The 15,481-nt window shown below is 32.9% G+C and overlaps 1 long non-coding RNA gene across 1 annotated transcript in view; it reads left to right on the top strand.

The window, feature by feature from the left end:
• The first annotated feature begins 356 nt into the window (after positions 1 to 356).
• The window catches only part of LOC138702675 (uncharacterized), a 31,364-nt gene continuing 16,239 nt past the window's right edge, over positions 357 to 15,481 (top strand). The window contains exon 1 of the long non-coding RNA XR_011332854.1: positions 357 to 1,174. This is a non-coding gene — a long non-coding RNA (uncharacterized lncRNA). The remainder of the gene's footprint in view (positions 1,175 to 15,481) is intronic.

The following is a 15,481-nucleotide window of genomic DNA, read 5'->3' as shown; positions in this document are numbered from 1 at the left end:
GAAACCTTCTGTGAACCTCAAAAAAAGAAGTAAGGAAGAGACTAGTGAAGTACTTTGTATGGAGTGTGACATTATATGGGGCAGAAACATGGACATTATGGTGAAGCGAAGAGAAGCGAATAGACGCATTTGAAATGTGGATATGGAGAAGAATGGAACGTGTGAAGTGGACAGACAGAATAAGAGAGTGGGTGAAGAAAAAATTATGCTGAAACTGATCAGGAAGATAAAAAGGAATTGGCTACTGCCTACAGATGGATGCACTGGAATGAATGGTGAATGGGGGAAGAGTTCAGGGCAGAAGACATTAGATGATAGACAACATTAAGATATATGGATCATGAGGAAGGCAGAAAATAGGAAAGATTAGAGAAAGCTGGGTTTGCAGTGAAAGACCTGTCCTTGGGCAGAACAGTAAATGAAAAATGAAACGTAGTAACGCTGTACGTCTAGTAAACAATTATCCTAATAAAATAGCTATTCGTATTGTTCAATTTTTTTTGTCACCAAAGTATCATAGTACAAGTGAACTTCGAGACAAAATTAATATTCTTAACCAGCATGTGGCTTTATTAGGAAAGTCTATTGATTTTATTCCTTCCCGGAATACAGAGTTTGAACCATCTGTATCTAATAGTGAGGTTAATGGACTTCATAGTACGAATGTAAACACATGTGCTTCAGTTAGTCTGACCAGTGTCGCCAATCCAACAGTTTTCCCGCTAAGTTTGTCTTTTTTCTTTATTAGTTTAACGGACAAAATTTATGAAATTTATATTGTTGATATAGTTTTACCGGGTATTTTTAGCACTTTCAGTGGCAAAATAATTTCGTTTTACATTGACAATACTGTCGTTTAGCGGTTTCTAGACTCTGTCATAGCGGATTTTTAGAAATCTGGTTGGCAGCACTGCTCAAACTGTTCCACAACATGTGTATACACGAATTCCAGGAACGAAAACTGAGAATTTAATTAATTTTTTTTGAAACCTAGTTTTTCCTTGGTTTCTATTGAGAAATTATCATCTAGACATCGCACACCCTATTCGTCGCTCAAAGTTGATTTGTACGCAGAACATGTGGAAGCAGCTGTGGTCTAAGAACGTCTAGGTTACTTAGGCGTTTTTTCCATGCACCTGTTCGGCAAGAAATCTCAAGAATGTCAGTGTAACAGGTAATACTTTTAATATCTTAAGTTCAAATGTTCAGTCGCTATGTAATAAACTGGTAATTTGCTAGGAAACGTCGTTACATATAGACCACTTTTACACTAAACCTAAAATTTGTTTTTTGCAAGATATACTAAAAACCTAAACTAACCTAACCTAACCGTTTCCTTAATCTGTGACAGATTACGTTAGGTTAGGTTAGTGTTTTAGTGTACGTTGTATACACTAAGGTAAGGTTTAGTGTAAAAGTGGTCTAAATGCAACGACGTCTCCTAGCAAATTACCAATAAACTTAATGAACTATAGGTCATTCTTCATGATAAACTATGTAGCATTTTGTGTAGGTAACATAGCATCACATTGGTTAACTGACATCAACTATGTTCGTTGCATAATGTCTGAACAGGCAACGTAAATATTACCAGCAGAGTAGGAGAGAAGTATAATTGCTATTCAAACAATGACAATTATCTCTCTCTCTCTCTCTCTCTCTCTCTCTGTGTAGGCAATGTTTACATCACCTGTCAGGCATTTTGGAACACAGAATAGTGGAAATTGGATGGTTACGTGTGCCTTCCATTTAGTGTAGAATTGCAAAATTGAGATAAATAATATGAAATAAAATAAACAAAAAATAAAACTTCAAGAAAAATGATGTAAATAAAATGGAAATGAAAAAATAAGTCCAAATAACATTAAAAATAAAATGAAATATAAATAATATGAAAAGTAAAATAACAAATATAACTGAAATAAAATAAAATTTAAAAATTGAAATAAATGAAAAATAGAATAATAACATAAAATGAAAATAAAAAATTAATAATAAAAATAGAGTTAAAAATATAAGTAGTATATAAAATAAGAAATGAAGTAGGCCTAAAAATGAAATGAAAATGAGATAAAATTACAAAAAATTGAAATAACGTAAAAATAAAAAATAATGTGTGAAATAATATAAAATAAAAATAAATTCATATTGAGATAAAATGAAAGAAAATAAAAATGAAATAAAATAAATTAAAATGAAATAAAGCAAAAAATATATTTAAATGTCATGTAACAAATGCAGTATAAAATAGAATATAAAATAAAAGAAAGATACAATGAAATTAATATAAAATAAAATTAATTAAAATAAAAAGAAAAGAAAATTAACTAAAATATACTATAAAATTGCAAATAATAATTCAATTGAAATTAATTTAAAAAAATAAAATAAGTGAAAACTGAAGAATATAAGTAAAAGGAAATGAAATAAAATAAGATGAAATAAGAATAGAATTAAAACTAAAATAAAAATGCAATAAAAATAACACGAAAAGTATATAAAAAATTAGAAATAGAATAAAAATGAAATGCAATGAAAATGAAATAGAAATTAAATAAAATGTAAATTAAAACAGATAGAAATAAAATAAATTAAGAACAAAATGAAATAAATTAATTTAATTAAAATGAAATATAAATGATGTAAAATAAGAATAAAACACAATAAAATAGATATAAAATAAGATAAATTGAATAAAAATAAAATAAATATAATAGAATATAATCCAAATTATAATAAAATTAAACTAATATGAAATAATGAATGAGATAAAATGAATTAAAATCAAGAAATTGAAATATAATATAGCCTAATTAATATAACTAAAAATGAAATAACAATAAAATATTGTAAACGTAAACTAAAACGGAATGAAAAAATAATATGAAAAAAAGAAATAAAATAGAGATAATAGAAAAATGATAATTGAACCAATGAAATAAAATAATGTAAAAAAATTAATAAAATAAATGATAACGGAAAGAAATAAAAATGACTAAGGAAATATTATAAAATAATAATAAATTACAATTAAAATAAAATAAAAATTTAAAAAATAAAATTAAAAAAAAAAGTGAAAATGAAATAAAAGAAAAAGGTAAAATGAAATAAGTGAAAATAAAATGGAATAGAAATCGTATAAAATTGAAATAAAATTAATACTAAAATTGAGAAAAGGTAAAAATAAAAATAAATGAAATAAATATAAGTGAATAAATTGAAACGAAAATGAATAAAAAATATAATATTGTAAAATAAAAATAAATAAATTGAAATAGAATAGAAATAAAATGAAAATAAAAATGAATAAAATAAAAGAAAACAAAACAGATGAAAGTGGAATATAAATATAGCATGTCGTTAGGTGTATCATCAGGAAAAGATAGGCTATAACTTCTTTGACAGCACTTGTAATTACTTTACCTAGATTTTTAAAGAAACTATTAGGAAGCTGATCAAGTGGAGCGCATTGCAAAGGATAGATGAGCCCATAGTCATTCACAACCTTAAATTTGTTATCAGGCTTCAGTAATGGAGTTTGTTAAGATCACGTGTTAAATTTTGTCGCGAAAATCAACTTCCAGATATCTACAGGAATTGTTTCAGATTTATCATCAGTACTGTGTATAGTTCATCCATGAAGTGAAATGAGACCTACAAGTCGCGCTCAAACCTCCCCAGGTGTGTCGGCGATAGCTAATTGCGGCAGTGCTGCGTTGCAACATCGGGCACACAGACTCGCCGATTAGAGTCTCAAGATCAAATAACAAGTGCGCTCGGAAAATTGGTATATTGTAGGGACCCTGAATGTATATATGATGAATGTTTAATGTTTTCTGAACACACAGAAAGAAAAATCACATTTCTACCCCCAGTGGTTCCAATTTTATGGGTTAATACAGTAAAACTCCGACAAGACGCTGTTCAAGGGACCGTTTGTAAACCGCGTATTAACCGGGACCGCATATTAGGCGAGTATACTAATTTTGAATTATATACAATATATATATATTAGCACTTTTCTTTATTGAAATACATGATTCATGAAAGGTAATACCGTATTACTCTATAATGTAATTAATGTACTGTACGTCAAAGATATATTTTCAATATGTTCTATACTTAATACTCATTTATAGTTGTTTGCCGTGTGTGTGTTCTCCAAGACCTCATGTTTAGCACACTTCGCTTTCCTGCGCTTACATCCTCCTGACGTCGCAGCTGCAGTGATTGGGTCGCGATTTTTTATTATCGTCCTTAATGTCGATGATGGGATTTATAATGAAACAGACAGTTGTTTCTGATTAAGAGTATAGTTTTCATCGTGCTTTGGTAAGATTTCCAAGGCGCTTTTCGTATAACACTCATTGTAATCACGCTCACAGGTACTTCAATGCATTAAAAGACAACAAACTGACCGGAAAAAATGGCCAAAATGTTTCATTGCTGTTACAGTACATTGCTGAAAATTATATCGAAAATATTCCACAAAAAACAGCGTATTATGCGGGACTTGAGCGCATCAAACGGGGTGTTTTATAAAGGAGTTATGTATGAAATGTGCAGGCATATAATAGCCGTTATTGTTGCAAGAATCTGCTTTGACAACATGGACATAATACTATTTACAGCCATGTGACTTCATTTGTACAGAAAATTAGTATTTCAAATTAAGCCTATCATTCAATTAATTTTATCACACTGCGCCTTTGTGTTATTCGACAACTTTATTAACCCCAATAAAAGTGAAACTATTACAAAACTTATATAAACTCAGCGAGCATGATTATTTACGTCTGACTCAACAAATTTTTCTATATTTTATGACTTTTAATTTTATTCGCTGTAATCTGATCATAATATTTATACTTATTACTATTATTATTATTATTATTATTATTATTATTATTATTATTATTATTATTATTAAGAAGCCTTCTGCATCTCCCTATCAAACCAATTTCGGTTAAAGGGTCGCGCTCCACAGTTTTAAAACTACTGCCCCTGAGAGACAGAGACGGAGAATGTACTTGTGTACTGTAGTTCATCTAATTTACTTTCAGCCAAATCAGTGAGAGCTCTTGCTGACTTTTAATTTTTTCCAACGAGAGCCAAATCATCAGCAAATGCGAAAGCAGTTAGGCTTTGAAGATCGTTGGAAAGTGTAAAACCATATTGTTTCCTAATTTCATGATCTGTTAAATTTTCTATAATGCAATTCAGTGTCAAATTGAAAGTTATTATTATTATTATTATTATTATTATTATTATTATTATTGTAGACAATTGAGCAACGCCTCGTTTTACGCTTATTGGTTTTTATGTGGTTAGTTTCTATTTGAATTGTATTATTAATATCAAGCTTCTAACATGGGTTCGCCTGAAGGAACGAAGAATTTTCTGGATACATTGATAATAATTGTACCCATATTTAAACTCTTGCATACCTCTACTCCTACTTAAACACGTAGCAACACGTTTTCAGTTTCTCATAACAGCATGGAATCAGAATCAAGCATTTCTTTTTATCCTTCATCACAGAACGTCATTATATTCATCCTCCTATACAGTATAATTACTTCGTCTTTGGAATTTTCTACCCAGTGACATTAGGGACTGCCGGACGGTACCGAAATTCAAAATGAAGTTAGGAACTCACTTTTTGTCTAACGAAATTTATTGTTAATAAATTACTAGATGTGTTGATTACAACCTTTGTATAATTACTTATTATTGTATTTCTCGTTTAGTTATTTAGATTAATAATATTAATATAGACCTTAAGCTTTGTTTAATAATATACAGATTTAAAATTTTTAATGTTTCTGCGTTATATTTTTTTTTTGTATTGTGTTACTGTCGTTGTAAACATTGTTTTGTTTGAACGTTTGTTTTTTTTTTTCGCTGTATGTGTACATATTTCAGGCGGCGTAGAAGAGAAGGCCTGATGACCTTAACACCACTAGAATAAATACATTTATTATTATTATTATTATTATTATGCTATTAATTTTACCGAGCAAGTAAAGAATAGAATACTGTTCTAAATAGGCTGTTCTTCAAATATCGTGTTGTAACAGCGTTTGGCTTTTTAAGTGCCTTGTGCCGATACGCTTCACTGGCTCCCACCTCTTTCCACTGGCTAAAACGTCAGTGAACGAACAGTACGATCTTTATGCTAGGTAAGCAACTCTGACAGTGGGCGTAACTTGAATCTGACCAGCTGTTCAACGATAAATCTATCGGGTCGCTACGTCACGCAGTTTTCATAGGAGCTGAATTAAATATTAATGACAACCAAAGACAATGCTTGATGGAATTATGGAATTTCTTTACTTCCTAAATTTCGTGTACTCAACAAAAATGAAATGAGGCGTCTAATATGCGCAGTATTCGAAATAAAAGCTGCTACACACTTTAGGTACCGGAATATAGTAAATCTCTGATGTAATGTTTAATTTAATTTATTTAACTACCTAGTGAGTACAAATTAAAATTAGAAAACAAAAATGTTTCTAGCCACTACCGTAAGAGCCAGGCTCGTGTACGGTGTGGTCTTAGCCAATAATAATAACATAAAACTTACAAGGACAGTCTACTAAATACAGTAAGTAACTTAATTAAAACCAATAAATAACATACAAGAGCAGAAGAAAAAGAAGAAAGAAAAAAAAAGAGAGAAAAACACATTTAATATAAATTGACAATCAGGCAGAAGCCAGTGATATTCAATTAAAAACATGAATATAGTTGACAGAAATAAAAGGTAAAAAAATACATTTGTTTATGACGTTTAGGCTCAGTTAATGGGAAAGTAGACTTCTGTCTTCGAGTACGATATTCATGTCGATTAGATTTATGTTTTATTTGATTTCTGTGGTAGTAAGTTAGTAAACTATATAAATTTCTTCAATAGTTAATACTTTAAAATCTGTGTTAGTTAAATACATATGAACTTTAGTCTCGTTTTCGATATTAAAATGTTTGAAGTATACGTCTGCATTTACGTTATTGAAATACAATTTCTCGTCCTGGTATAAATAGTGAGGTTCACTATTAATTCTTTTGAAAATATTAGCAGATTTTTTAAAATTAGATGCTGTACACGAAATGTCTTATCTGGGCCTATATGTATAGGAATAATTACTTTCCCTTACAGTTTACTACCAAAATAATGAATGACACTCTTCACAATACAATATTAGTTGGGCATTGAAACACATTTTATACACAATTACAACATGAGATTATTGAACAGAAAGTCTCCTCAAAGAACGACAAGTAGTATCGGAAATAAAGTAAAACCAACAAGTGCATAATATAGAAATTATACAAAATTCATATTTATATGCATACGCACTAGTAAATGCTGCAAATGTGAACATGGGGGAAAATGACGCTAAAATCCCGAATTGAATTTATGAACAGCTAGAGGAAGTCTGATTTAATTCATTATCGAGAAGGTTAAACGGGAATTTTTGCGAAGATAGCATCAAATCTTAACGGAAGTACCTTGGAGAGATCGCTTCGGATCCCTTTTTTGAGTACAGGTGCCATTTTTGTTGTTTCGCGCTTCTAACAACATTTATGTCGTGGTCGGTTCCAGTTATATTATGATCCCATTTCGGAAAACTATTTGTGTTGTGCAAAGTTCAGTTGTTTTACTTTCACTTATATCGGATGGTCCACACCTGTGGAGTAACGGCTAGCGCGTCTGGCCGCGAAACCAGGTGGCCCGGGTTCGATTCCCGGTCGGGGCAAGTTACCTCGTTGAGGTTTTTTCCGGGGTTTTCCCTCAACTCAATATGAGCAAATGCTGGGTAACTTTCGGTGCTGGACCCCGGACTCATTTCACCGGCATTATCACCTTCATCTCATTCAGACGCTAAATAACCAAAGATGTTGATAAAGCGTCGTAAAATAACCTACTAAAATAAAAATATATATCGGATGGGTCGTAGAACGGTTGGCTACTGCGTTCGACTCCCACCAGTGACCATACTCTAACTTATAACGATTTCTGTCACTGTCGTAACGATGTATAATGACTAACTTCACTTTGTTTCTTTTATCTTAATATTTTACTTGTTTAGCTTATTCCACTCAGCATACTAACATAGCTGCTAGTTTGCTTATTTTGCTAGTTTTACTCTTACTTGTCTTACTTATTAGTAGTGCTATTAAGGATGCATAGGAAAACTTCTTAATTTCAGATAATTTAAGATTGATGACTAGCTATTTATTTTAAGTTAATTAGAAACCAAAGTGTACCTGATTTATTGAATTTGCAAATATGATAGATTACTTACATAAAATAGATGTTACTTTCGTTCCTGTGTCCGCCAACTTTTTAGAAATAGGCCTATCTTCTTCAATCCGTCTCTGGTTTTAGTTGACGAAGGAAGGGAAAGCTTAATACTGGTCTTAATCATGCAATAATGACGGTGAACTTGAAACAGTTTTTTTTCTTTTATGTATTCTCAACAAACGCAACTCACCTTCAGGCGGCAAAATATTCTTGAGAAGTTTATGCCTTAAGAAAACCCTTAGTGTCATCATAATTAAGACGGAATTCAAATTAGCAAATCGAAATATGTTTAACAACAATAACGTCATAAGTGAAATAGTAATGTTAACAGTCAGGCATTAACAGCCAATTAGAATTAAACACGACCATACGCGTCCATCTTACTTTGTTGTGGAATGAATGAATTAATTCATTTATTGAAGAACATTATATATGCCCAAGTTGGCGTCAACGTCTGGTGGTGTCTGATAAGAATCCATAGCTGTATCAGTTGTAACATATTATTCATAACTGGCATTGCAATACATAACAGTGACTTTGTCTGAATTGTCTGTTGTGAAACATTGTCACCTTAGAACTATTTTATAAGCGGAAGAAGATATTTGCAATGGCACTGAAGTAATGGTTGCATATTTAAATCCAGCAACATTTGCTATGATATATTTTTTTTAGGGAAAAGTACATCCTCCCCATTCATCAATTCGTACAGCCAGCTCAAATGCTCAGCAAAAGGAGTCTTTTTTAAAGAATTTCTTCATTCAACAACCGAACTACGTATTAAAAAAAAAAAACTCACCGCACATTATTCAAAACTTTCCTTTTCACTACTACACGAAAACATTAAAAACACATAATTCACAAAATAGAAATATGCATTTTTGCTGTCTAAAACCTTAAAATGGGTCATAATGGGCAAAACAGACATTTGCGGCACAGTAAAGCCCCTTCCAAAGGTACATATTTTATATAAAACGTGAAGATGTTTTAACTAGTTTTCAGTTTATCCATATAGAGGGGAAAAAATAGGTATTTAGCTTAAAATCCGAGGTTTAATAACAATAGGCTTACTTGCTTACTTATAAATTGCTTTTAAGGAACCCAGAGGTTCATTGCCACCTTCACATAAGCCCGCCATCAGTCCCTATCCTGAGTAAGATTAATCCAGTCCCTACCATTTTATCCCACTTCGCGTAAGTCGATTTTAATATTTTCCTGCCATCTACGTCTCGCCTTCCCCAAAGGTCTTTTTCCCTCCGGCCTCCCAACTAACACTATATGCATTTCTGGATTCGTGCTACATGCCCTGCCCATCTCACACATCTGGATTTAATATTCCTAATTATGTCAGGTGAAGTATACAATGCGTGCAGTTCTACGTTGTGTAAATTTCTCTATTCTCCTGTAACTTCATCCCTCTTAGTCCGAAATATTTTTCTAAGCACCATATTCTCAAACACCCATAGCCTCTGTCCCTCTCTCAAAAGAGTCCAAGTTTGACAACCATACAGAACAACCGGTAATATAACTGTTTCATAAATTCTATCTTTCAGTTTTTTTGAGAGCAGGCTGGATGACAAAATCCTCTTAACCGGATAATAACACGCATTTCCCAAATTTTCTCTGCGTTTAATTTCCTCCCGAATGTCATTTATATTTGTTATTGTTGCTCCAAATATTTGAATTTTTCAATCTTTTCAAACAATAAATTTCCAATGTTCTCGTCACGAGACATAATCATATACTTTGTCTTTTCGGGATTTACTTCCAAACCTATCGCTTTACTTGCTTCAAGTAAAATTGCCGTGTTTTCCCTAATCGTTTGTGGATTTTCTCCTAACATATTCACGTCATCCGCATAGACAAGCAGCTGATGTAACCCGTTCAATTCCAAACCCTCTCTGTTATCCTGGACTTTCCTAATGGCATATACTAGAGCAAAGTTAAAAAGTAAAGGTGATAGTGCATCTCCTTGCTTTAGCCCGCAGTGAATTGGAAAAGCATCAGACAGAAGCTGGCCTATATGGAATAACAATAGGCTAGGCTACAAGCGATATTTCATATGGTGTCCTACGAGACCATATGAAATGTTCACTTCCTTTTTCGAATTAAATTATGAATAATAATTACTCTGGGGATTTATTCCATAATCCTTCTTAACTGACTTACGTAATACCTTCATATTAACTGGTGTCAATGTGCATTTTAATTTAGTGCACTTGGGATATAATGTTGTTTAAAAAACTGCATCAGAAATATGTTTTTTTTTTATTTTATCGGTGCTTGGAATAGAGTTGATATTTACATCATATATGGTCCAGTAATTTTTTATTTCAACATGTAAGGAAAATCAGCAGAACACAAACAAGCTGCATTCCGAACAATGATACACTACTCAACATACCAATGAACCAACATGATTACAAAGAAGAGCTAAACACAATTAAATACAGTACATAGCACAAGAAAACGGATACAACCCCAACATAATAGACAACATAATACGAAAGACAAAACATAAAAATACAACACAAACACAAGGACACAAAAAATACATCACACTAACATACGAAAACAAAAACACACATAAGATTGCAACCTCATTCAAGAAATTAAATTACAACATCGCATACAGAACAAATAATACTCTACAAAAACATCTCAACACACAAACAAAGAAATACAATCACACAGGTGTATACAAACTCAAATGTAACACTTGCAACAACTTCTACATAGGACAGACAGGCAGATCATTTCAAACACGTTACAAAGAACACATCACAGCCATAACAACACATCCACATATGCAGAACACGTCACAAATGCTAACCACACCTACAGAGACATCAACAAAGACATGGAAATTCTACACATCCAACCAGAAAGCCAGAAACTAAACACACTACAACAATACGAAATATACAGACACACAAAAACACATCCAAATGAAATTCTCAACACACAACTCAATTTCAAAACACACACACTCTTTGACTCCACATTACACTACACAAACACACTCCCACAGGAAACACAAACAAAAGGCGCCAAGACCAGCAACATCCAGTTTTGAAGAAGACCCATAACAGGCGAAACATGTTAACCAGGTACGATAGAATTTAACACGAGAAAGTCATAGGGGAGAGTTGCCTTATTTGTACCATTTTACACATTTTATTTTTTCTAATTTTAACTGACAAATTTTGAATCATTTCAATAGCGACATCTTAATTCCTGGTATGTTGGGACGATTTTCCTAAAAAGAAAAGTTTACTTCAAGTTAACATAAAGTCATTACGTTCAGTTCTCTAAATATCTGCAATGAGTACAAATTAGGCAACTGGTTTCCTAAATTGTTCCACATACATCAGGGCATCAACGTTCTTGCTGTGGTTGGTGTGTCCATGAAGCAACAGCAATACTGGGCTTTCTTTGGTAAGATGGACGGAGGAAATGAAATGTTGCATCCATTTGACGAACAATTCAGAGTTGATGTAGCCAGTTTCTGAAACTGTAATATAATGAACGGTGAGCAGCAACAGACAGATCATAATCATGGTAGGAACATATTGACCAGATGCACTGGCACATCGTTGTATTCACTCCTTTTTCTCCGCTCGATATCACACCCACTTCTTTATTGCCTTTCCTTGCTACGATTTTCTGTGTCTTCTTCTGTACTGTGGGAAGCCACTTTCGTCCACATTGAACATTCTCGTGGATTCCAATTTGTAACTTTCACTAATGTTTTCCAGAAGATCGAAGAATTCATAGACACGTTCCTTGTTGAACCCTTTCGCTCGAGCCATGGATGTTTCCTCTGTCTGCCTATACAATTTGGGATGCCTCTTCAGATAGGCTGTGCATAATACCATTTCTTCAATGCTTGGTCCTTTTCACGATTGGAATTAAGTGGCAGTCCATTTCTCTGAGCTATATCAAAAGCAAGTTTCCTAACATCTGTTGGAATTAATCCAAACATCATTTATTCAAACTTTAGAATGTGATTTTCAAGTTCATTTTCAATTTCTGCCGAAAATACTGTGGTTCTTCCAAACGATTTCACATCTCCATTAGCAATTACGTTTTTGTTTTTCGCATGTTCTAGTACTGTAGGCTTAGGCACATTGTACATTCGGGCACATTCATTTATTCCATGATCGCCATTCATATATGCAGCAACAGCAAGATTTTTGCCATTCTGGAATTAATGTAAAATGCAATTATAATTTGTTACAAAGGAAGAAACTTAAAAAACGCCAGAATATGAAATGTGAAAATTATTCGATTAAATTCTAAATGCATAATTTATTGTGTTTATGCTATTTTTTCACAGTAATTTTTATTATTTGTAATGAACGCCTGACATGGCTATTTAAATTCAGAACTGAATGTGTTTTATTTCCTAAAAATAAAAATTACAGTATTATATTCATATTGAAATGATTAGAAGTTAATAAATTATAATTGCTGATTTAAATTATGTATGTTTTTCTTCATACGTCACTATAATTTCAAACATATATAATGAAAGTTCCCTATATGGTACCGGAAACTGAAGCCGGTACAAAATATGCAACCTCGCCATGTTTTCTTTGTTAAATTCTTGCTGCTTAACGGTTTCTAACAGAAATCTGTAACTTAATGACAATTACAATATATAAATGTAGTTTTAAATAATATATAGCATTGTGGACTTCCACTTACCTTTCGGAAGTAATTGTTGCAGCCAGGTAGCGCAAAAACTAGATTGAAACTACCTGAAACAAGTTTTTTCACTTCACGTCTGCACAACACAACCCACAGGCTTCGTCTCTCATAAAATGGTATATTTGTAGATGTAGTTCACAATGTTTGACGTAGAAGACAACACTTATCAAGGAACTAATTTTCAAGACTGTGGTACCATTTAGGCAACGGTACAAATTACGCAACCGTCCCCTATAATACATATTCCGAAAATTGTTTTGATTAACTGGATATGTAACCTGATAACGTAAATAATTTGCAACACATTAAGGTCAAATTTCCATTCTGTGCAACTGGAAATATGAACAGTACTTAAAGAGTGCATTTCAGGTTACTCATTTGCACACGAGAAAAATGTACGATCTTTATGCTATGTAGCACGTCGTACTCTATTAGTAGAGTACGCCGTGTACGTAGGCAACTCTGACAGCAACTTGAATCTGACCAGCTGTTCAGCGCCAGCGGTAACGTCTGTCGAGTCGCTACGTTTGGAGGTTTCCATACGAGCTCAACTAAATAGTAATGACGATCAAATACTATGTTTAGTTGAATATCTTACATTCTAAGTCGACCTGGTTGGCGAGTTGGTATAGCGCTGGCCTTATATGCCCAAGGTTGCGGGTTCGATCCCGGGCCAGGTCGATGGCATTTAAGTGTGCTTAAATGCGACAGGCTCATGTCAGTAGATTTACTGGCATGTAAAAGAACTCCTGCGGGACAAAATTCCGGCACATCCGGCGACGCTGATATAACCTCTGCAGTTGCGAGCGTCGTTAAATAAAACATTAACATTACATTCTAAATTTTATGTATTCAACAAAATTGAAACGAGACTTGTAATATGCGCACTATTGGAAATTGTATCTGCTACACACTTTATATAGTTCATCTGTGATGTAATATTAGTTAAATATGAACTTTAGTCTCGTTTTCACTATAAAAAATGTTAGAAGTAAACGTCTGCATTTATATTATTGAAATACGACTTCTCGACCTAGTGTAAAAAGTCTTTTTTTATTTTTATTAAAATATTAGCAGAACTTTTATTAATGCGTTACTTTAAGTTTAAACGAAATCAGTTAACATTTGAACAGTATACGAATAATCATTTGCTCTGAAATGATTTATTTTACAATTTATTACGCCAAAATTAATCATACTCTTCACAATATTATATTAATTAGACACTGGAAAATACTTTATACACAATTATCACAACACAAGATTATTGAACAGAAAGTAGGCCTATTCTGAAAGAAAGACGAGTATCGGAAATAATGTAAGATCAACAGGTGCATAATGTACAAATTCTACAAGATAAATATTTACAGGAATGTATGGGGGAAAATAACTCTAAAAATCCGAAATTGAATTTAGGAACACCTAGAGAAAATCTCGCCTAATTCATTAACCCTTAAATTCACAAAGTATCCTATAGCATACAACAGATTAATAGGCTATATGCTATAGTTTTAATAGTATAATAGAAAAAAATTGGTAGGAAAATTAAAATTTCACAGTACTATAATATTGTATGGCATAATATAAAATATGCACATTGCGATAGTTGTTTTCTTCACAGTCCGACACGGTTTAATAAACTAGTATGAGAAATGAAGTTTTGCCAAGTTAAGGGTTAACTGGAAGATTAAACGGGCGTGTCTGTGAGAATATACAGAGTGATTTATATAGAACTGACACATTTCTTTCATTAATTGTTTCAAAACGAATTGTGCTAGCGACAACTTATTATACTTAAAATGTAGAGGAATTTTGGGAGATTATTTACCTCTATAGCAAATGTTGAAAATGTCCTCCATCCTGCATAAGGCACAACTCAACACGTCATTCCATGTTACTGGCCACTCGTTGGAGGACTCTGTTGTCAATAGCTTGAATCTCCTGTGTGATGTTGTGCTTCAGCTCGTCCAATGTCTGGGGACGTGTGGCGTAAACCCTGTCTTTTAAGTAACCCCATAGAAAGAAGTCCGGCGTTGTCAAATCCGGAGATCTCGGTGGCCACAGGTTCCTGGAAATTATTCGGTCGTCAAAGAAACTTGGCTTTAGGCCTGCACTTTTCGCAGCTCTCTGACACATTGAGTAGGTGTACCCTGTCTCCTGCGACAAACGTCTTAATGATTTTTTGGGTGACTACTCCAGTCGTGCTCTTACGTCAACAACAACCGTGGGAAGCCTAGATAAACGATGCTTGGCCTTTTCACTCACCAGAGATCCAGTTGTTTCCAATTTGTTTACCAGTCCCAGTATTGTGTTTCTTTTGGGAGGATTGCGAACACCAAATTCTCTCTGGTATGCCCTTTGAGTAGCTGTAATTGAATTCATAATCCAGTATTGCTTCACAAGGAAGAGTCGTTGATTTAATGTGTACTGCATTTTCACGTTGACACAAAATGTCGAAAACAG

The sequence above is a fragment of the Periplaneta americana genome, chromosome 7 (genome assembly GCF_040183065.1).
Source record: "Periplaneta americana isolate PAMFEO1 chromosome 7, P.americana_PAMFEO1_priV1, whole genome shotgun sequence".
In the NCBI taxonomy this organism is placed as follows: domain Eukaryota; kingdom Metazoa; phylum Arthropoda; class Insecta; order Blattodea; family Blattidae; genus Periplaneta; species Periplaneta americana.
Note: the sequence above shows the minus strand (reverse complement) of the source record. Positions and strands in the feature narration are given on the sequence as shown.